The sequence below is a fragment of the Hippopotamus amphibius genome, chromosome 3, assembly GCF_030028045.1.
Source record: "Hippopotamus amphibius kiboko isolate mHipAmp2 chromosome 3, mHipAmp2.hap2, whole genome shotgun sequence".
NCBI classification, from domain to species: Eukaryota; Metazoa; Chordata; class Mammalia; order Artiodactyla; family Hippopotamidae; genus Hippopotamus; species Hippopotamus amphibius.
Window position 1 is genome coordinate 12,118,949 of NC_080188.1, and position 24,110 is coordinate 12,143,058.

Consider the following 24,110-nt stretch of genomic DNA (forward strand, 5'->3'; position numbering starts at 1 on the left):
TGAGTACAGAGTTTCAGTTTTGCAGATGAAAAAATTTCTGTAGGTTGGTTGCACAGCAATATGTACCTCACGCTCTTGAACTGTTCATTTAAAACTGGTCAAGGTAGTTAATTTTATGTTATGTTCATAAAACTAAAAAAGACTATTTTATAATATTTATAATTTAAATATTTTAATATTAAAACGTTTCTGTAATCAAAAAGAATGTTTTTAATTCTTCCATCAGAAATGTGTAATGTTGTGAGGTGTTTTTTACAGCTATGATAACCAGTATTATCAGATACAGAAGAAAATAAAATTTGTTTAGATTCTGAATTGCCTTATGATTGTATTTTTTTAATTGAATATAGCTGATTTATAAAATTATATTAATTTCAGGTATACAACATAGTGATTCAATATTTTTATAGTTTATACTCCATTTAAAGTAATTATAAACTATTGGCTATATTCCCTGTACTGTAATATATTTCCTTGTAATAACTGTAGGTCTATTGAAAATCTTCAAAAATGATGAAGCAACTACATTCATCATTAATATACTGTTAATGGTAACTTTTAGTGAAAAAATTTCATGTTATTGATAAATATAATAAAATAATTGTAAAATAACTATATCTCACCTTTTAAATTCACACTTTTGTTATACAGTGTGCATAATAAAATGGCACATTTTTATCTTAATATATGTGAATACGTATAATACATAGATCACATTATAAATAAATATGCACCTGTGGAAGTTCTACTCTTAAAATATTTTTATAGAGGCAAATATGAAAAATTTTTGGATTCCATTATCTAGAACACAAAATAATTCCAAACTGGAGTTTGTCACTCAGGCACTCACATCTTGCATATAAAAATTCAAAAAGCGATTGTTTTGAGATACCTAAAATGGATGTGAAACTTGGCTGTACACATAGAACTTCTTGGTGAGTGAGCTATTTTAGCTGACACTCAACTGTCATAACATGAAGCTCTGACTCATTTCTGTTAAATTTCTTTTACTTTTCAAGTATATACAGATTACACAGGTCACGTTAATAGTTTCAGATTAAAATTATAACTAGCAATTTCAGCTCACCCCAAATCTTACCCAATAATTAGGCTAAATTTTTTAAGCATTCATTCCTCCACTTTCTGAGAAGATTCTTTTATGCCTTCTCCTGATGTTTCCTCTTATTATCATGCTCAGGAAAACTTTCTCTTTCCCTGAGAAAATACAACCAATCAAGAGAGAATTTATATAAGCCCCCATCATCACCACATGTACCAGCGAGCTATACCTGGGCCTAATTATTCTACCCTTCCTTCTAACACTATGAAAAAATATATATATCCTAGAAAGGCCAACTCCTTCTCCCTTGCACTACATCCCTAATATCAGCCCTGGAATTCTATTCTAGCAATTCTCCCTTCTCTTTGATGCATGAGTATTTTTCCCTTGTCTAATGAATCAGTCCCATCAACACACACACATATCCTACAAACGAACAAAATTTCCCTCTCTGTGTTCACGTTCTTCTCTATCTAACATCATACTATAGTGTGTTTATACACACTATCTCCTACCCTGCTCTTTTATTGTTTTTTGAACACACTGCAATTAGACTTTCTCCCCTAGAACTCTAGTAAAATAGCTCTGGTCCAAATCATCAACAACCTCCCCCTTGCTAAATGAGCAGTTTTCAGTTCTTATCTTCACTCAGCCAGGAGGATTGGATCATTCCTTCCTTGAAAGATTTTCTTCGTTTAGCTTCAAGGAAAACATATTCTCCTAAGTTTTTCTCCTTACTATCCTTTGCTAACTCCTCTGTTTTTTTCCGTGACCCCAATTTTCACTCAGTCCTTTGGTGATTTCATCTAGTCTTATTATATTACATTCAATTTATACAATGATAATTTCCAAATTTGTATCTTCAGCCCAGGCCAAGATACTAAAATTCAGGTTTCTATATCCAATTGTTTACTCAACATCTTCACTTTTATACCTCATAGCTCAAACTTTCATTTCCAGAATCAAATACTAATTCTCTGCAGTCTTATTTTTCTCAACAAGTATCTTCACCATCCTTAGAGGCACTCTTGGATTCTCTTTTTCTCTCTCTCACCACATCCAATCTGCTAGAAAAGCCTTTTGGTACTACCATGAAAATATATGCAGAGTCTGTCCATTTCTTGTTTTCAAGTGCAAAGATCAACACCTATAATGATCGAGTTATATTCCAAGGTAGCTTTTATCTGTTGCCTGGTATTTTGCAGTTGGCTCAAAACTGATTTACCACTACTGCCTTTTATCTGCCCTCTACAGTCAATTCACCACACAGCAGCCAGCAGTTTCTTCTAAAATGTTATAATATGCTAGTTACCTATTTGGAATCGCCTGGTATGTTGCTATTTCATACAGATTAAAACACCAGACTCCCTAGAATGTACTTCCAGCCCTTACCTTCTCGCCGCCACAGCCCCTCCTCCCCCATGTATCTGACATCATCTCCCACAGATCACTTACTTTCTTCTTGTCAGTGGCATTTTTGCTGGGTTTTGTCTGAAATCTTCCCCCAGACTCTTTGGCTTCTTCTTTCACCTCCTTCAGATCTGTTCTCAAATGTCACTTTATAAATAGTGCCTTCCCTTACCACTGTCCCTAAACTAGTAACCTCACAGGCATCCCTCCCTTTGTCCCCCCTCTCTCCTTCTATTCTTTTTCTTCTTAGCGTTGATTGCTACTTGACCCTTGTCTCTATTTTCTGTTTTTCCTGTCTCTCCAAAATTATGTTTTATCAGGGTAGGTATTTTTTCTGTGTCCACTGCTATATCCTTGGTGCCCAGCACGGTTCTTTGTGCATAGTAGTTACCCAGTAAACATTCGTCACATAAATTGAGAAAAATATTGAAACTGATGATATAAATGTTCTACTTTTTGATGTACTAAAATACATTATTTTTTCTTTAGTAGTGCCTTCTCAAATAAGAAAGTGTACATTATCACCTGCCTTGTTCAGTATAAACAAGTTGGATCAATAGGGAGTGGTAAGGGTTTAATTTGTCAAATTCTCTATTTTAAAATTTAAAATTTTAAATGACCAGCTAGGCTGATCATTGGGGAAGCAAATAACCAGACAGCTAGGCACTGTTTTGTTGTTGTTGTTGTTGTTGTTATTAAGCATCATTTTCAAGCATAAAGAAGAACTTTTATAATTGTAGTAACAATATTCATAAATTTGAAGTGACAATGCTCAAAAATGTATGTGTATTTTAATTTCAAGCTGCTTTTATTTCATACTATACATAACGAAAACCTGTTTCTAGTCAAATGATGTCAGAAGCCTATAGATGTTGAAAAGGGAACAGAAAATACAAAATCCTCTTTGCAGACCCTTTTGCTATTAGCTGAAGGTATTAGATGTCCATAGCTACAGCATTAAAAAACATCCTGGACCTACCATACTTACTGCTATGGTAGGTAATGGTACTACCATAGCAGTAACTGAATTTTCACAAACCAAGATATCTGACTTCCAAGTAACAGAAGTATGAATAGCAGATGGTTGTGAGGGAGAAAATTTTGGATAATTAGTGAGAGGAAACTTTTATATGACTTTCTAATTAAAGTTTTTGTCTGGATTGAATTGCAAAGTCATACCATGATTTTATGTAACTTGCTTTATTAGCATAATACACAGATGACATTTACAAAGATTATATATACAGTGATGAGAATAAGTGCTTCTAAATCACACTTATAACTGAATAGTGAGACTTTGTAGCCATGAAGTCACTGGAGTTCAAATTTCCAGAATGTTAGGGTCCTTATACTAAAATAAATAATCCCTTCTACTTGGAATGCAGGCAATGCAGTGTCATCTCCTGACTCTGCCACTACCTAAATGACTTACTTTAGCCACGTTACTTAACCTGCCAAGTTTTGGTTTTGTCATCTAAAAACGTGGACAATAATATCTGCTTCAGTGAGTTGTTCGCATATTTAAATAAGACAGTGTGGCTAAAGTTCTTAGCATACTGACAAGCATATACTCAGTACACAATAAAATCTTGCTCTTTTCAGCATCAATTAGGCAACAAATGTTTAGTTGAGAAAATAGATGCCCCCTATCTAGATATATTCTCTTCACTTTTTAATTACTTTTTTATTCTGTTTATTTACCAAAAATGTATTACAAGCATAGGTGAATATGATTTAAGCATTTATTTAATAAAGTTTTATTTAATACATTTTCCTACATCTCCATCTATCCCATGATCATTTTTTGTCCGTAGCTTTGCTTTCATGATGCTCTGTCCCTTGCCCTTCAGAATTCCTGACTACCCAGATCCTGGTTATGTTGGAAGGTGTAGACTGAATCTCAATTTGCCCAATTATCCTTTTCTGATGGTTGAGCTTCTCTTCTCTCCCAGCTCTTAGATATTTATTCTCAGTCCTAAAATGGTCAGCACTTAGTTGTTTTCTTTCTGAGAAACTGAGACGAAGCGAGAGAGTAGCACAGACATATATGTACTACCAACTGTAAAATAGTCAGTGGGAAGTTGTTGTATAACAAAGGGAGTCCAACTCGAGGATGGAAGATGCCTTAGAGGACTGGGGCGGGGAGGGTGGGGGGGACTCGAGGTGGGGGAGTCAAGGAAGGGAGGGAATACGGGGATATATGTATAAAAACAGATGATTGAACCTGGTGTACCCCCCCCCAAAAAAATAATAAAATTAATTAATTAATTAATTAATTAAAAAAAGAAAATTATAGTGGGAAATGTACAAGATTTATGGTTGGAATGTGTGGATTCAGTCTTATCACTTATTCATATAAGACAGTCAAGACAAGGATGGATTCTTTTCTACAAAATAGTGAAAATATTACCTCTCTAAATATGTTTATGAGTACCTGTCAACTGAAAAACACTAGTAAAAACAAACTGTATTATTACTACAACTATACTGGTGGTGTTTTGTGTAAACTTGAGTGATAACATTTCATATTTCTGAATTCTTGTCACATTTTTGCCAGTCAGTACACAAGTAAATCTCTAGCTTTGTAAAAACATTAAAAATACAGAAATAAATTTTTTTCTAATTTTCTTATGCAGAGAAAAGTATTATTGTTATTTTGATGCATATTATCTCCCTATACATACATATGTACATGAATGCTCATGTATACTTTTAAAATCAAAAATAATATATCTAATGAACTGCATTTTAAATAATGTTCAACTACTATTCCCCTGGACTCCTTGGTAGTCTGTCAGTGGGAGATCTTCATGGCCATCCCCTCGACTCCTCCAGCCCCGCAAACCCTACAAGTCTCAGTCATGTGTGAGTGCATCTCCATTCATGTTGGCCAGGCTGGTGTCCCAATTGGCACTGCCTTCTGGGAGCTCTACTGCCTGGAACATGGCATCCAGCCCAACGGCCAGATGCCAAGTGACAAGACTATTGGGGGAGCAGATGACTCTTTCAGCACCTTCTTCAGTAAGACAGGTGCTGACAGGCATGTGCCCAGGGCAATGTTTGTAGACCTGGAACCCACAGTCATTGATGAAGTTCACACTGGCACCTACCACTGGCTCTTCCACCCTGAGCAGCTCATCACAGGCAAGGAAGATGCTGCCAAGAACTATGCCCATGGTCGCTACACCATTGGCAATGAGATCATTGACCTTGTCTTGGACAGAATTCAGACACTGGCTGACCAGTATAGAGGTCTTCAGGGCTTCCTGGTTTTCCACAGCTTTGATGGGGGAACTGGTTCTGGGTCTGTGTTCCTGCTGCTGGAATGTCTCTCAGTTGATTACGGTAAGAACCCCAAGCTGGAGTTCTCCATTTACCCAGCCCCCCAGGTATCCATAGCTGTAGTCAAGCTCTACAACTCCATCCTCACCACCCACACCACCCTGGAGAACTCTGATTTCATGGTAGACAATGAGGCCATCGATGACATGTGTCATAGAAAGCTTGATATTAAGTACCCAACCTACACTAATCTTAATCGCCTCATGAGTCAAATAGTGCCCTCCATCACTGCTTCCCTGAGATCTAATGGAGCCCTGACTGTTGATCTGACAGAATTCCAGGCCAGCCTGATGCCCAATCCCTGCATCTACTTCCCTCTGGCCACATATGCCTGTCATCTCTTCTGAGAAAGCCTACCATGAACAGCTTACTGTAGCAGAGAACACCAATGATTGCTTTGAGTCAGCCAACCAGAGGGTGAAATGCAACCCTCACCATGGTAAATACATGACTTGCTGCCTGCTGTACCATGGCAACATTGTTCCCAAAGATGTTAACGCTGCCATTGCTACCATCAAAACCAAGGGTACCATCCAGTTTGTGGACTGGTGCCCAGCTGGCTTCAAAGTTGGCATTAATTACCAGCCTACCACCATGGTACCTGGTGGAGATCTGCCAAAGTACAGCAAGTCGTGTGCATGCTAACCAACAGCACAGCCATCACTGAGGCCTGGGCTGGCCTGGACCACAAGTTAGAACTGATGTATGCGAAGCGTGCCTTTGTTCACTGGTACGTGGGTGAGGGCATGAAGGAAGGAGAGTTTTCTAAGGCCTGCAAGGCTGCCTTTGAAAAGGATTATGAGGAAGTTGGAGAGGACAGTGCTGAGGGAGAGGATGAGGGTGAAGGGTATTAACCAGTCTGCTGCAATTTTACACTCTTGTCTTGGGACTGTCTTATTTGTGTTCTGGGGAGCTGCCCATTGTGGCCCATCTTGTCAATAAAAGTGATGTTTCTATTTTCAATGTCAAAATAAATAAATATATAAATAAATAAATCATTAACATTCAACACATAAGAGACCAGGTTGGAGACTAAGAACAAAGCAATAGATATTCATTGCTGATGAGGGGATGTGTGGTAAAACTCCCACAAACAGTGCAGAGCTGCTACATGCTCTGATGTACCACCTCCATATATTCATAAGAGCTCATTATTAATGAGTCTTGAAATGCTGTGTAGGCAAATGAAGTTTTCAGATTGACTGCATGAAATTAGTTAGGGTGGGCACATGCCAGCAGCATTTCACAAATAATATGTTGAGTCATACAGCTTTATAACCTAAGTTTCTTTAGAAGACATAGATTTGACAAACAGTTGAAAATGAACCCATTGGTTCAAAATTCAAAAGGAGAGATACTTTATCCTTTCTTATCTCTAAGGTAAACAGAACTGAGTGATATTTGTATCCTCTCTATGGAGAAGAAAGTCTGCATCTAATTGGGGATCAACCAATGCAGGACCATCTAGATGATTAACTCTTACAAATATAAACAGCTCATCTTCAGGAACATAGGCCAGTAACCTAGTGGGCACTCAAAATTGCCACCACTTGATAACAGAGCTTTAACTTTCTCTGATTATGCTCAATCAGAATCTCTTTAGAATTCAAGATACTAAAGTAGGGTATTGGATTCTGGTTCTGAAATCTCTACTAGTGTCTTAATTCCTTTCTAAAGGATATTTATCAAAGTGTAAATTCAGGTTTTCTCAGTAGAGAAAAGTTAAGTTGAAATCTAGAGAAACTATAGCTAAGAGACAGGGCAGTGGATACTGGTTATAGGAATGTAAGAGAAGAGGCAGTTTGCCATGAGATAGCCTTGGCAATGCATCAATTTCCTATTATTCTAAGGAGCAAGAAAACAAATAAAGGCTTTAGATCCTTAGACATACAAGGATAGAAAAACTGGATTTATGATGGGCATAAATGTTCAAGTATATATATATATATTTTTTTCTTTTTACAAATTTTTTACTATATATATTTTGAAATCAGTGTCTGACTGATTCCAGCACTCAATTTAGTTTTGTATAAAAAAAATACAGTTTTGTAGACTCCACATAGAAAAAAGTGCATGATCTCACTTATTTTTGTGTCTGGCTTATTTCACTTAGCCTAATGTCCTCTAGGTTTATTCATGTTGTTGCAAAAGGCAAAATCCTTGAAAACATAGAATAAGAGAGTAAAACTGGGGAGGGGAGTTGAGGAAAATGGGGAGATGTTGGTCAAAGGGTATAAGGTTGCAGTGATATAGAATGAAGAAGTCTAGAGATCTAATGTACTGTATGTTAACTGTAGTTAATACTATATTGAAAACCAGAAATTTGCTGAGAGAGTAGATTTCTTGTGCTCTCATAAGACACATAAAATGGTAACCATGTGAGGATCTGATATGCTAATTAGCTTGACTAGTAATCATTTCACTATAAATACATATTCAAATTATGTTATGTATCTTAAATATATCCAATCTTTATTAAAAATAAAAATACTTTTGTATTTTTTGTTTTAAGTAAATTAGTGCAGTAATAAATTAATGGGTAATCATTTCAACAAATGATCTTTAAATCTTGCAATGGTAAGAACAGCTCTCTGATTCCTGGATATTGTTTTAAAATATACAAAATTATAAGAGATGGAAAGAGAAATTGACTGAGATTCCCTATATATATATAATTACTATGAAACTGCAGAGCAAGCACAATACCATTCTCAAGATTGCTAATTTCTTCCACTATTAAACTTTTCCAGGGCTAAAAACTGAATAATTATAGCCCTCGCCAAGTTTCTTTCACTTTCTTAAGTAAAACAATTTTACTTTAAACAAGTTCTCAGAGATGAGAAAACTACATTATGTTGGAAAGTGCACTGGGTATGAAGTTACAACAAGGGTTTTATTTTTCTTTGTTTTTTAATCTCGGTTCTACCACCTGATGGTCATAATATAATACTCTGGAAAAATAACATCATTGTCCTATACAGTAAAATGAAGGGAGATGATAAGAGAGGTACATATTTTATTTATTCCTCATTCCAGCCACATACCTTGGTACTATGAGCGGTAGTACAGTGCAGTAATTAACAGTCCAGACAGCCCTATATCACCAATAAATGCCAATCAATGATGGAGTCCTAAAGAGTCAGGACTGCCTAAAGAGTCAGGACTGCCTGACAGAATAGAGCATGTCTGTCCCAATCTACCCTTCTGTGGTCTAATAAAAGAGAACTAATTAAACAGCATTGGAGAAAGAAGAACAATATCCATCCTTTACAGCTGCTAATATTTCTGCCTATGAGCAATACTGTGGAAATGTGACTGCTGTTTTCCCCAAAACTGTGTGTGTAGAATTCAGAATTTGTCTCTGCATTTGTTTGGTGCATGATACTGGAATGCTGTCTATGAAAAATGAATATTGCCAGTAAGAAGTATGTTTCTCTCACATCAGCTCAATTTAGCCTTATCAGAAAAAGTCCGATAAAGGGTACTATTCAATAATGAGCAACATATGTAGCTTATAGTCACACAAATATAAGCTGCTTCTGGGTGATTTACAGGAATAGTAGAGAAGTCAATGTTTTAAAACAGATATAGCAGTATGAAAATAAGAAAAATATGCTTCCTCCTGAAAAATAATTTAGAGTTTTTTGAAGGATGTCATACAGAAAAATTTTACGTGTATACATATATATATATAATATTATATACATATTAAAATAATTCATTGTTGTCTGGTCACTTTTTCTCTTTTAAATAAATATCTTTGTTCTTAAAAGAAAAGTTAATAGGAGATTCACCGTCTATTTTTCCAGCAAAATTTTTACATAGACGTGTGAGTAGCTGGTTAACAAACATAAAACATTACTCTCAAGCAGCACCAAATGCTTCTGGTTGTGTTATAATCAGCTTGGATGGACTTTTGCACAAGCTCCAATAATTATCTATATGTCAGCTAATTCCAACATTTCTTATCTCTGTCACATTTCACTACCTTGAGATGTTAAATCAGTTTAACAATCTATTCTATTTGAAATAATACGTATTATTCCTCTAAATTATGGTCCCACTCTGTCCTCTCTACCAAATTTATACTTTTTGGATCTGTTAGCTGGTTTCACTATAAATCAACTACAATGAAAATTCTTTCTGTCCATTCCTTCCTTTTCTTATACAAACCATAGTCTCTGTGAAATCAGGGCCCTCCCCTGTGCTCCCTTCAACTTCATGCAGATGACCTTCCAGGGATCACACACTGATGGCAGGGATGAGGCTATCAAGAACAGGAATGCAGACGATGCTCTTATGATTATTACTATTCCAAACTATTCATCCTTCATTCTTGAATAAAACTGTTGAATTCAGATCATCTGATTATACTACTGTCTTTCATTCTTTGCCATTGCTCTTATTCACTCAAGATTGTGTCGCTGGCCTTATGGATGTCTTTAAGTCCCACCATTATCCTAGGAGATAACTATCTTTGTTAAATGATATTTAATCCACATGTTTTCTAATGATTTCTTCCCCTCAACATCAATGGCTCTAAGTGTCATGCCACATACATCCTCATATATCTCTTGGCAACAACCTAAAACTTTGTCATAATCCAGAAATAGCCAATTAACATTTATATTACAAAATTCCATTATCTCATCTCATACTTCTCTAGTTCTCAGTCTCTCCTTTTCAACATATCTACATTTTAACCTCAGAGACATCCTTTTTTTCACCAACCTGTTTCCTACCAATCTATTAGCTATATTCCAGCTTTCTTTTCTTCCTCATTCAGCATTCCAAGGCATGTCAATTGATGTTGTAATTGTTTTTGTTGCTGATTTTCTTATCTGCAAGTATCTCTGAAACTTTGTCACCTAGCTCATTTAGTCAGAAAAAGTCAAAATGATACAAAATTTTAGCATACCAATCCTATTTAATACCAGTTTAACACTTGTTTAACATGTGTTTCCAAGAATACAGAGCTTTTAAGTAAACATTTTTTTAGAGAAGCTTAAGGTTTACAATAAAATTGAGAGAAAGGTACACAGATTTCTCATATACTCCCTGTCCTCACACACACACGCTGCCTCCCCCATCATCATTTTTTACCAGAATGGTACTTTTTTTTTTAAACCAAAGATGAACGTACATTGATGTCATAACACTCTGAAGTCCAGTTTACGTTATGATTCACTCTTGGTGTTGCACATTTTAGGGGTTTGAACAGAAGTATAATGACATATATCCATCATTATCAAACAGTATTTTCACTTCCCTAAAAAGCCTCTGTGGTCCACCTATTCAACTCTCCCCTTTACCTGCTCCTGTCCCCCGCAGTCACTGGTCTTTTTTTGTCTCCCTAGTTTTGCCTTTTCTAGGATATCATATAGTTCAAATCATACAGTACGGAGTCTTTTCAGATTGGCTTCTTTCACTTAGCAATATGCATTATGTTTCTCCCATATCTTTTTATGTCTTAACAGTTCATTCTTTTTAGTGTTAAGTAATATTCCATTGTGTGGATTTTCTACAGTTTATTTACGCATTCACCTACTGAAGGACATCTTAGTTGTTTCCAGGTTTCAACAATCATTAATAAAGCTGCTGTCAACATATGTGTGTAGGCTTTTGTGTGGATGTATGTTAACTTCTTGGGATAAATAACAAGAAGAGGCATTGCTGTATCATATTGTAAGAGTACATTTTGTAAGAAATTGCCAGACTGTCTTCCAAAGTGGTAGTATCATTTTGCATTCCCACCAGCATGTACAGACACTAGAATTAAGCATATTTAAAAAATAGATATATCTACCTAATTGATTTTTACTTGCTACTACACATAATATCTGTTCAAAGAAAATATTTTAGTTAAATGTATTTATGGCATTTTATAAGCACTTTTCTTCAGATTCAAGTATTTCCTCTCAATTTCATTGACTTAGATAAGTGGAAGAAAATCAACTTCCTATAACCATAATAACTTTCAAAGATCTCTCCCATTTTTGAATGTTTATATTGTTTTTGCTTCCTTTATGGTAGTGCCAGATTTATTTTAAGTAGCAGTGAATATGATTCTTAGGATATACATAAATAAAATTGTATTGGTGCTACACAGTCTGCTTCTTGGTGAGAACTGGCATTTGTATACATGTTAAGTTTTCATAGTGCAATACTAATACAGAAGTATGTAAAATAATTTTGTACTTCAAATTTCAGTTATATGTAAGACCAGGAGCCTGATGTCTATTCTGGTATACTGTACATGATATAAGGGTGATTGTGGGTATGTTTTGAGAGACTTGATTGGAAGGGTCCCAGCTCAGTCACTATTCAAAGCAAAACAATGACATCACTCATAACCTGTTTCCCCCATGTGGTAGAGGAAGAGCAGACTCTCTGCTTTAACTAATGCAAGAGAAATTAATTAGGTTCAAGTAGAAAAATACATTGTTTGATACTCATCTACACTCTTCAGTGTACATTCTTTAGAACTATATAGGTGTCAGATTTACAATTTACTATCTTTCTAAAATTTTATTGCCTTTTACAATATGGTTATTAAATTTTGCACTAATATTAAGCATCCTTACATTTATTAAGAAAATTGTGGGTCTAATATTTTAAAATAATAGCAACTACCATTTATAGCGTATTTACTAAGTACCAAGCCCTGTGCTAAATGCTTTATGTATCAATGTCATTTAAACATCAAACAACCCTATGAGCTAGACATTTAATTTTACAGAAGAAACTGAGTTTCAAAAAGGTTAAAATGACAGCTATTCTATGTCAGAGACAGGATACAACATCACTTCTATTTGACACCTAAGTCTGTTTGGTGCAGCTTAGTAAAAAATCAGTGAAAGGCATTATGAAGTGGTTAATAACTGAGTTTCTAGAGTGGGGGACAACTGAATTTGAGTCTTCCTCTAGTACTAGATGTGTGACATTGGGCAAGTCTCTGTGTGTGTGCGTGTGTATTCGTGCGTTTTCATCGACGAATGGGAGTGAAAATGGAACCCACTTCACGGAGCTGTCTTTAGGTTTAGATGACATTTATTTATTGTGCAAAACAATTGGAATAGTACCTGTCACACAATACTTACACAATGAGTGTTTCTTATTATTTAATCTTCTTAAACTTCCTCATTTTTAAAGTACAGATAAGAATAGAACTTACCTCAGAAGGATGTTGCAAGGATTAAATGAGATCAATTAAAAATGTACTGGGCATATAAGTGCTCAATAAATGGTAGTTATTTTCATCATTGTTCCAAAGATTAATTGATTTTATCTATTTTGTTTATTTATTTAGCAGAACTGCTTGCTAAATTTTCTAGATAAATTTAGGCAAGAAGAAATCCTGACACTTTGGATTCATCTTATTCCTGCTTTTCCTGCTGCCAGTAGGAAACAGAGAAGTCCATCCAAGTCTTCTGAAATATTTGTCCAGTCTAGTTATGTTAAGAGCCTATCACTAAATGCAAACATTATATAATATTTATTTTAATTCCTCTTGGTTTTTGATATTTGTCACCTCTTAAATTGCACTAAGAAATGCCCTGAAACTGGTGAATTGCCTAGCATTTTGTTAGGGCTCATTTATATCTTAGTAGTATAAGGAGAAAATATTTTTTGTGTTCTTTTCTAAGCCCAAAAGACACCACCAACAAAAAAGTCAACACTTGAGAACAAGGACTTTCATATGACACTCAAAGTCTAAGTGAGCAACCTTAAAATAGGCATTTAGAACAATTCCTTAGTCAAATGTACTGAAAATAGATCTGGAATGGATGACAGTGTGATAGCAAGAGACAAAGACCAAAATGCATAAGATATAAATAGGGAAATACGTAGTCTGTTTTGGGAGTTGATGTATTTTAACATAAAGTTGGAATTAAATTAGAAAAAGTCTGGAATTCTAAAGAGTATACATTCTTCCATCAGCAACTGAAGTTTGTAATGGTATGATCATGAAGTATACAAGGATAAAACTGACAGAGATTAGAAAATGGGGGTAGGCAAAGTGTAGAAGTAAGTTATTATCAGGGAAATGCAAATCAAAACCACATGAGCCATCACCTTATAGCTATCAGAATGGTCATTATCAAAAAGACAAAAAATAGCACGTGTTGGTGAGGATGTGAAGAAAAGAGAACACTCGTATACTGTTGGTGGGAATGTAAATCGGTGCAGCCACTATGGAAAAGAGTATGAAGTTTCCTCAGGAAAATTAAAAAATAGAACTACCATAGAATCCAGCAATTCCCCTTCTGGGTATTCATTTGAAGAAAATAAAAACTGCATGCCTAGAAAAGATATCTGCACCCCTATGGTAATTGCAGCATTATTTACAATAGCCAAGGCATTTGCAAACAACCGAAATGTTCATTAATGGATGGATGAATGGAAAAAGAAAAGGTTTTATATATACACACACACATACACACACACAGACATACATACATATACAATGGAATATTATTCAGTCATTAAAGAGAATGTGATTTTGCCATTTGCAACAACATGGATAGACTTTAAGGGCATTATGCTAAGTGAAAAAAAACAGACAAAGACAGATACCACACAATCTCATTTACACGTGGAATCTTAAAAAAAAAAGAACAAAGCAGAAACAGACCTATAGATACAGAGAACAAACTGGTATATGCCAGAGGGAAGAGGAGATTGTGCAAAACAGGTGAAGTGGATTAAGAGGTACAATGTCCAGTTATAAAATAACGAAATCATAGGTAATAGTCAATAATATTGTAATTACTCTGTATGGCAACAGCTGATCACTAGATATTGTGGAGACCATTTCAAAATATATATAAATATGGAATCACTATGATGTAAACCTGAAACTAATGTGATATTGTATGCCAATTTTATTTTAATTAAAAATAAATAAAATTACACTCCCACAAAAAAGTAATCTTATTAAAATTTAACAGAAATTTCAAAGACAGGTTAATTACATTGTCTTAAGTAATACAAAGAAAAAGATTAAATTTTTCTTTAGTTTCCAAATACCATCAAACAACTTTACTTTTGTTGACTGAAAAAATATGCACAACCTAAAAGTGGAGAACTGTGTTTTTATTTGGTGGACAAAACTGAGGACTTAAGCCCAGGATGCAACCTCTCAGATAGCTCTGAGGGACTGTTCCAAAGAGGTAAGGGAGGAGCCAAGATATATAGATGTTTGTTGCAGCAAAGACCAGGTAGCCCGGACTTCAAAAGATTACTGTTAAAGAAAACCAGACATCTAAAGTTAATGAATGTAGTACTTTTCTATGTATGAGAAGAGGCAAGAGTCTGGGCTCGCTGAAATCATTCCTCTGATAGCACTTTAGCTATCTATGGCCAGTATCCTGTTCTTTCCATCCTGAGTCCCCTCAGGGTGTACTGTTGGAGGTGGCTGCAGTGGCTTGATGGTTGCAACACCCTCTGTTTACTGTATGGCAGGCAACATTTTTCTTTTACACTTGTTTCATTTGAAAAATGAAAGGCAACCATGCCTCCCCCTTGCTTAGAGGTGTGTGTGTGTGTATGTGTGTAACACATGTGCATACACACGTATAAACATATGCTTCTCTAATGTTTGCTATGGTTCTACCCTCGATGTATTAATTTATTCAACAATACATTTTTTTTTTTCACTGAGTATCTGCATTTCTAGGCATTGTTCTAGCCATTTGGCAGACATTAGTAAGTACAACAGAAAAAGATACTTTCCTGCACTCTAGCAGGGGAAGGCAAAAATAACTGATATCATAAAACTAAAAACCATAATAATATTGCTAGGTGATTAATAATCTGCCATTTTCTAGAATTACACATGGTCTCAATACCACACGGGTGCTCCCTCTCTATGTTTGATTTCTTATCTTTGAAAAAGGTATACACACCTATTTGAATGGCCAACATCTAGGAAAGGACAATATCTCATTCTCTTGGATAGCTGGAAGATGCAGATTTTTGCTATTTCAAGCCTTCTTTAAATTTCCAATTTTGTATAAATTAAAATAAAACTGTGGTCATAATTCTGTATTCAGCAAGCATGGGGACATGTTTCAGGCATGTGAAAATGTGTAAAGACATAAGAAAACATGCAGTTCAGGCCATGTGCATGCCTGCAACCCTGAAGGCTAAATCCATATAGATACTCAAGTGCTCCCTGTGAACGCTACACACACTTTTTTAGTGGAATTTGTTTATTTATATATCTTGTTTCTACTTATGCCTGTGAATGCCTCATGGACAGAAACCTTGTGATTCACCATCAATCAGGCTAACAGCCACAGCAACGTCAGAGAGTGTCTCTGAGATATGACATGAGATTAACTTTATGAGAATAAGCCCATAATTTTTAATTTTAATGCAGATTAGTATTTTCTCTGTCTTTTCTGTATCAGTTTCTTCCATTCAGAAATAAAAACCAGGGTTAAATCATTGTTTTAAAATTTTACCTCATCTTGTTATGTGTTTTTTCCCCTCTTCTATTTCTAAGGTCTTCCTTCCATTCTTCTCAAGTCATTTTCCCCAGTTAACTGGCTCACAGAGAATCCCTCAATCCCTTCCATTGAATTCTCTAGTATCAAGCTTGCCTTTGCAACATTTATAATTGAAATTTGTTTGTTTAATTTTTACTGGAGTATAGTTGCTTTACAATGTTTTGTTAGTTTCTGCTGTACAGCAAAGTGAATCAGATATATGTATACATATATCCTCTTTATTGGAATTTCCTTCCCATTTAAGATCACTACAGAGCATTGAGTAGAGTTCCCTGTGCTATACTATAAGTTCTCATTAGTTATCTGTTTTATACATAGTAATGTATATATGTCAATCCCAATCTCCCAATCCATCCCATCCCCACTTCTCCCCTTGGTGTCCATATGTTTGTTCTCTACGTCTCTATCTCTTATTCGGCTTTGCAAATAGGTTCACCTGTATCATTTTTTTAGATTCCACATATACGTGTTAATATATGATACTTGTTTTTCTCTTTCTGACCTACTTCACTCTGTATGACAGTCTCTAGGTCCATCTATGTCTCTGCAAATGGCACAATTTTGTTCTTTTTTATGGCTGAGTAATGTTCCATTGTATAGATGTACCACATCTCCTTTATCTATTCCTCTGTTGATGGACATTTAAGTTGCTTCCATGTCCTGGCTACTGTAAATAGTGCTGCAATGAATATTAGGGTGCATGTAAATATTGGAATTATGGTTTTCTCTGGGTATATGCCCAGTACTGGGATTGCTGAGTCATATGTAGTTCTATTTTTAGTTTTTTAAGGAACCTCCATACTCTTCTCCATAGTGGCTGTATCAATTTACATTCCCACCAAGAGCGTAAGAGGGTTCCCTTTTCTCCACATGCTCTCCAGCATTTATTGTTTGTAGATTTTTTGATGATGGCCATACTGCCCAGTGGGAGGTAATACCTCATTGTAGTTTTGATTTGCATTTCTCTAATAACTAGTGATGTTGAGCATATTTTCATGTGCCTCTTGGCCATTTGTGTGTCTTCTTTGGAGAAATGTCTAGGTCTTCTGCCCATTTTTTGATTGAGTTTTTTGTTTTTTTGATATTGAGCTGTATGGGCTGTTTGATATTTTGGGGATTAATCCCTTGTCAGTTGCTTCACTTGCAAATATTTTCTCCTATTCTGAGGGCTGTCCTTTTGTCTTGTTTATGGTTTCCTTTGCTGTGCAAAAGCTTTTAAGTTTAATTGGGTCCCATTTGTTTATTTTTGTTTTTATTTCCATTACTCTGGGAAATGGGTCAAGAAATTTCTTGCTGTGATTTATGTCAAAGAGTGTTCTTCCAGTGTTTTCCTCTAGCAGTTTTATAGTGTTTGGCCTTACATTTAGGTCTTTAGTCCACTTGGAGTTTATTTTTGTGTATGGTGTTAGGGAGTGTTCTAATTTCATTCTTTTACATGAAGCTGTCCAGTTTTCCCAGCACCACCTCTTCAAGAGATGTCTTTTCTCCATTGTATATTCTTGCCTCCTTTGTCATAGATTAGGTGACCATAGATGTGTGGGTTTATCTCTGGGCTTTCTATCCTGTTCCATTGACCTCTATTTCTGTTTTTGTGCCAGTACCATACTGTCTTGATAACTGTAGCTTTGTAGTATAGTCTGAAATCAGGGTGTGTGATTCCTCCAGCTCCATTTTTCTTTCTCAAAATTGCTTTGACTATTCAGGGTATTTTGTGTTTCCATATAAATTGCAAAATTTTTTGTTCTAATACTGTGAAAAATGCCATTGGTAATTTGATAGGGGTTGCATTGAATCTGTAGATTGCTTTGGGTGGTGTGGTCATTTTCACAATATTGATTCTTCCAGTCCAAGAACATAGTATGTCCCTCCATCTGTTTGTGTCATCTTCCATTTCTTTCATCAGTATCTTATAGTTTTCTCAGTGCCTCCTTAGGTAGGTTTATTCTTAGGTATTGCCTCAGGTGGCAAGTCTGCTTCAGGATAAGGAAAGGAATACTTTATTTTTCCTTAGGAAGTGAGATGACCAAGTGCTATGATCTAAAGCCTGTTGTAGCAAAGAAAATCTTGGCATGCTTGGTCCTGATGGTTCCCCTAGGAATGCTGTTATTAAGGATATGTGACCAGTCCCCACACCAAGCCCCCACTCTTGTTAACCACCTATATTCCACTGATTGCTAGGGTTAGTGCCAGTTTGTATCCTTATTTTACTAAGGTTTGATGATTTTTGTTTAGGATAATAGAATTATAGTTTGCAATTTAAGACCAACATTTTCATCTTATAAAGATAATTAGTTTTAGGAAGTCCTTGCTGCCATTTTTCTTTTCCTTCCTCTTTTCAAACAATATCTACATGCTTCTTATGCTGGACTTTTATAATTGAATTTTGCAATTGAGTAAATGAAACAGGAGTCATTTCAGAAGCTATCTAATCATGCACTTGGAATAATCTAGGCATCTCTTTGAAATGTTTCTGTGCATATGGACAAAACTGACTAATAGGGTTTCTGATGTTATTTGGGGCAATTGTCAAAGCCCCAGACTTTAGCTCAATAAGCTAAGACTCTAGGAAAGATCTGAAGGGTAGAGATTAGTACCAGTCTTGGCTTTTGGTGGAAAGTCCAAGCTGATAACCAAAGTTACACATACAAATTGTATGCCAAGATAGATTTCTTCCACATTAGTTGGGTAGTCTATAACAGGTGTCACAACAGGGTGGCCAAATATCCCAAAAGGCATTAGCGAGTCCACTTAAAGTGATTAATTTCAAATTATGAAAGGCTATCACATAATAATAGTGTAATAATAGTGTGGCTTTAGGCAAGCAACTGTTTCTCTGATCCTTGAGTTTTCATATCTATAAAATAGGGAGAATAAAAATGCTAGCATAATTTATAAGCACCTTTTATGTGAGGGGGACTTATAAATGTTTGAATCCAGAGGAAATTTTGTCTAAGATCTCAAAGTCTAATGGTGAGAGCAGACAAAACTAACAGTAAGTATTTAACAGTACAATAGTAATGCTTTGCTTTTCTGTAGTGCTTCGCTGTTTAAAAAAACAAATTTACAGTTTCTCAAATCCTTATGCAGTATATAGGATGTAGTTTATTGTTTTGAAGTTGAGGATTTAAAAAATCTGAAGTTAAATAAATCTATTAGGGATTGTTAATTTGTAAGAGAAATAAAGTAGAACCTAAAATAGCTTCAGTTAAAAGATATTTTATTGGCATTTGTAGTAACAGCCTGAGATTAGGGAGGCTTTCAGGAATGATTGGATTCAAGACTAAGAAGAAAATCGTTTTACCTCATTTCTCAGAAATATCAATACACCTTATATTTTGTTTCATTTCCAGGCATGGAGCTGTATCCCCAACTGGCTCTAAACATACATCCTGTGGTAGGAGGAAGATGGCTGTTGCCTCTCCAAACAGAAAGCTATCATAAAGGTAAATTCAATTTTTCAATAATGTCTGCAAAATTCCTGAGTGTAATTCTGATTTTAAAGGCTTGCATTGCATGCCCAATCCTCTAGCTGGGTATAGAGGAATGTGGTCTGCTGTCAGTCAAAGGCTCAATGCACAGAATAGAGTACAGAGTGGCAGAACCCTCTCAATTTGATAACCTGAGCTAACTATCCTCACTTTGCAGATAAGCGGATAACCAAATAAAAATTAAGACTAATGCTCAAAGAGGAAAGGATGCTGAGGATGCCAACTGAAACATCTGTCTCTGAAGATGAACAGTTAAAAGTATATGAGGCAGGCAGCAACAGAATTCAAGCACTCTGCATACATAGAAAAGAATGATTTTTCAAATTAGAGACTAGAAAAAATATATATGTGCAAGTATGAAGTGACTAGAAAATTGAAAGAAAAAAATGGTTGCAATGATTTGAGTAACTAGTTGCTTAAGTCATAGTAAATGAGCCCTGAAAAACTTCATGAATGGTATTCCACTTAAAGAATTACACAGGCCTCCTTTAGACTGTCTATTTGATATGTAAAATTCTAACTGGAGGTATGACCAAGTGAATTCCATAGATCATATTTCAGGGACAGACATATCCAGGGAAACTATTTTTCTATTCAAAATGTCTTTTTGGCTGCCTCATTTCACCAGACTACATGCATTAACAGGTTTAAACACTATTAAGCAGTGATAGAGATATTCACTCATCTTTGAAACACGAGCATAACTAGTGATATTTCCCACTGAAAGCTATCCCTCTGTAACTCTGAACTTACAGCCCATAAACATAGGACTGGCTCCTCAGTAGTCACTTTTGCCTTTCAGATCAGAAGGAAAATAACCTCATGTATTTATAGCCAACTCTATTAGGTATTCAATGATTATTTGTTGATTCATGCATTGATTTTTTTCATACAGGATGTTATTTGAAGAAATTTACTCCTGGGAAAAGATCTAATTGGATTGATTATATAAGCAGCATGGCCTTCATAAACAGCTGACTTGTGCTATCTGTTGGTATTTGTAAATGTAGATTAGAGAGGAAGGAGAGAGGGAGGGGAGAGAAAAGGACTGTTAATACAGTTCTTAAGCTTGTTTATTGATAGTCTGTAGCCTTGCCCAAAGTTGAGATTGGTATACAAGTTTATTTACTTATTTTTAACAATATGTGATGTGAAGAATAAAAAAAAAAAAGCTGGAGCTAATTTGGTTACTTACAGAAATAAATCATATTGACAGCAGCCAATCCAAACTACTGCATAAAAATTGGCTAAGCATAGAGCTTGAAATATTAAGGTGACTGTGTTGAAGCCAACATCGTGGCCATATAACTCTGGAAAAGTCTTGCTATGTTGGAAATAGATAACAATGATAAGTGACTTAGCGTGGTCCTGACAATTTACTAATATAATAGGAAGATTTGTTAAAATTGACCTAAAGAACTTTATGGGGTTATTTTGCAAACATGACCATAAATCCTGGTGGTTCTATTAACCTCATTTGGAATTGTCTGTTTATTAAAATGTGGAAACATGGAAGCATTTATGAATATAGGCCAAATCATTTGAATGTATATTCTGTCATCACTTCTTTTGGTCCTAGGATATGTTAGAATATTTTTCATGCTTCTACATAGTCATTTGCGTATAAAGAGATTATTTTAATTTGATAGGATAAAATGCTTAAATGTTCTAATCAATAAAGACTGCTAGCAATGTGACTATCCAGGACACAAGCTCTAGGCAAAAAGGAGCTTTGGAATGTAAAACTACAGAATGGGTTAAGAGGACAAATTCTACAGTATTTTCTTCTCTACTTAATTCTAGGATGAGTCTTTGGTGCTATGAGTAAGATTAACAACAAACTACTGAGTATTGGGAAAGCTGGACAGCCTTATGTGAATCAATGGAGTTAGAACACATCCTCATACCATACACAAAAAATAAACTCAAAGTGGCTTCAAGTCTTAAACATATGACATGACACCATAAAACTCTTAGAAGGAAACATAGGCAAAACATTCTCTGACATAAATAGTACCTATATTTTCTTAGGTCAGTCTCCCAAGGCAATAGAAATGAAAGCTAAAATAAATAAATGGGACCTAGTCAAACTTACAAGTTTTGTACAGCAAAGGAAACCATAAACAAGAAAGACTACCTACAGACTGGGAGAAGATATTTGCAAATGCTGCAACTGAACAACTGATGAGGGCTTAACTTCCAAAATAGACAAACAGCTCATACAATTCAATAACAAAACAGAAAACAAAAACAGAAACAAAAAACAATTGAAAAATGGTCAGAAGACCTAAATAGACATTTCTCTAAAGAAGATATACAGGTGGCCAAGAGGCACCTGAAAAGATACTCAATATCACTAATTGTTGGAAAAATGCAAATCAAAACTACAGTGAGGTACCACCTCACATCAGTTAGAACGGCTATCATTAAAAATAATATCATTAAAAATGGCTATCTACAAATACATGCTGGAGAAGATGTGGAGAAAAGGGAATCCTCCTACACTGTTGACGGTGTCAACTATAAATTGGAATTTGCCATCTGCCTGTACAAGAATTCAATCACTTTGTGCTGCTGTAGCTCCTGACCTTCCAAATCTCCTGAAGGGAATTCAGGGTGGATACCAGGAATGAGGCACTCTGTACTTTGGAGGATGGGAAGTACAGATCTTCAGATAGATGTTTTCAGGACCTGATTTTATGAGTCCAACCCTTGCATCTCCTCATATTTGGAAAAGCATTAAATCCCTACATGGTGATGTCTGCTCCTTGTGACTAGCAGAAACCCACTATAAAAAAATGTGTTTGATTGCATGTACTCCTCCTTTACCAAGAATACATATATACTAATCTTCTCCCCTGCCTCTTTGGAACAGTTTCTCAGAGCTATCTGGGATGCTGTCTCCTGGGCTGCAGTCCTAATTTTGCCCAAAATAAACTCAACTTGCAACTCTCACATTGTGTAATTTTTTTAAGTTGACAATGGGAATGTAAATTGGTACAGCCACTATAGAAAACAGTATGGAGTTTCCTTAAAAAACTGAAAATCGAGTTGCCATGTGATCCTGCAATTGCACTCCTGGGCATATATCTGGAGAAAACTCTAATTTGAAAAGATACATGCAATCCAATGAGCATTGCAGCACTAGTTACAATAGCCAAGACATGGAAACAACCTAAATGTCCATCGACAGATGAATGGATAAAGAAGATGTGGTGCATATAACACAATGAAATACTACTCAGCCATAAAAAAAAAGAGATAATGCCATTTGCAGCAACATGGAGGACTTAGAGATTATCATAATAAGTGAAGTAAATCAGAAAGTGAAAGACACATACCATATGATATCACCTATATATGGAAGCTAAAATATGACACAAATGAACTTACCTACAAAACAGAAACAGACTCACAAGAACAACTGTGGTTGCCAAGAATGGATTGGGAGTTTGAGATCAGCAGATACAAGCTATTATATAAGAATGGATAAAAAATAAGGTCCTACTGTATAGCACAGGGAACTATGTTCAACATGCTGTGATAAACCATAATGGAAAAGAGTATGAAAGAATGTATATATGTATAACTACATCACTTTACAGTAGAAATTAACACAGCATTGTAAATCAACTATACTTCAATAAAATAAATTTAAGAACAAACAAATTACTGAGGGTTCAACCATACTGTATTTTTATTTATAGGAAAACAAAAGAAATTTTTAAAATAAGGAAAAGGTAAATTGGATGAAAGTTTAAGGTTGAAAGTGACGCAGTGAAATGGAAAGGGGAGGGAAGAATTAGGAAAATAGGACTGGGGAGATGGAAAAGTAGGAGATTAAAAAAATATCTTATATCCTTGTTTTTCTAAAAGGGAGTCAGACCCAAAGGTTGCTGAGATACCACCAATTGTTCTATCAGGTGTTTCTCAAAGGGTCTACTTCATTTATTTCCTAATCGATTGATAGATCACTGTCTTCAAACTCAACCCATTTATTAAACATACAATCAATTTCTTCATGAGATAGAAAAGGAAATGAATAAGAACATGACTCCTGGAGCCATAACAACTGAACTTGAGTTTTGGCTCTGGCTACATAATTGCTATTAGCTTGGACAAGATACATAACTCCTCTATGCCTCAGTTTCCTCATCTATGAAATGGAACTATTAATATGATCTCCCTATGGGCTTGTCATGTTTAAATATATGTTATGGTATTCAATATATCTAAAATGGTACAGAGCACATATTGTTTGCTGTTAATGTCATCAACCTAATGCATTATTACTAG

At 35.4% G+C, this 24,110-nt stretch overlaps 1 pseudogene; it reads left to right on the forward strand.

The window, feature by feature from the left end:
* The first annotated feature begins 5,322 nt into the window (after positions 1-5,322).
* On the forward strand, positions 5,323-6,666 carry LOC130849480 (tubulin alpha-1C chain-like; annotated as a pseudogene).
* Positions 6,667-24,110: the final 17,444 nt, after the last annotated feature.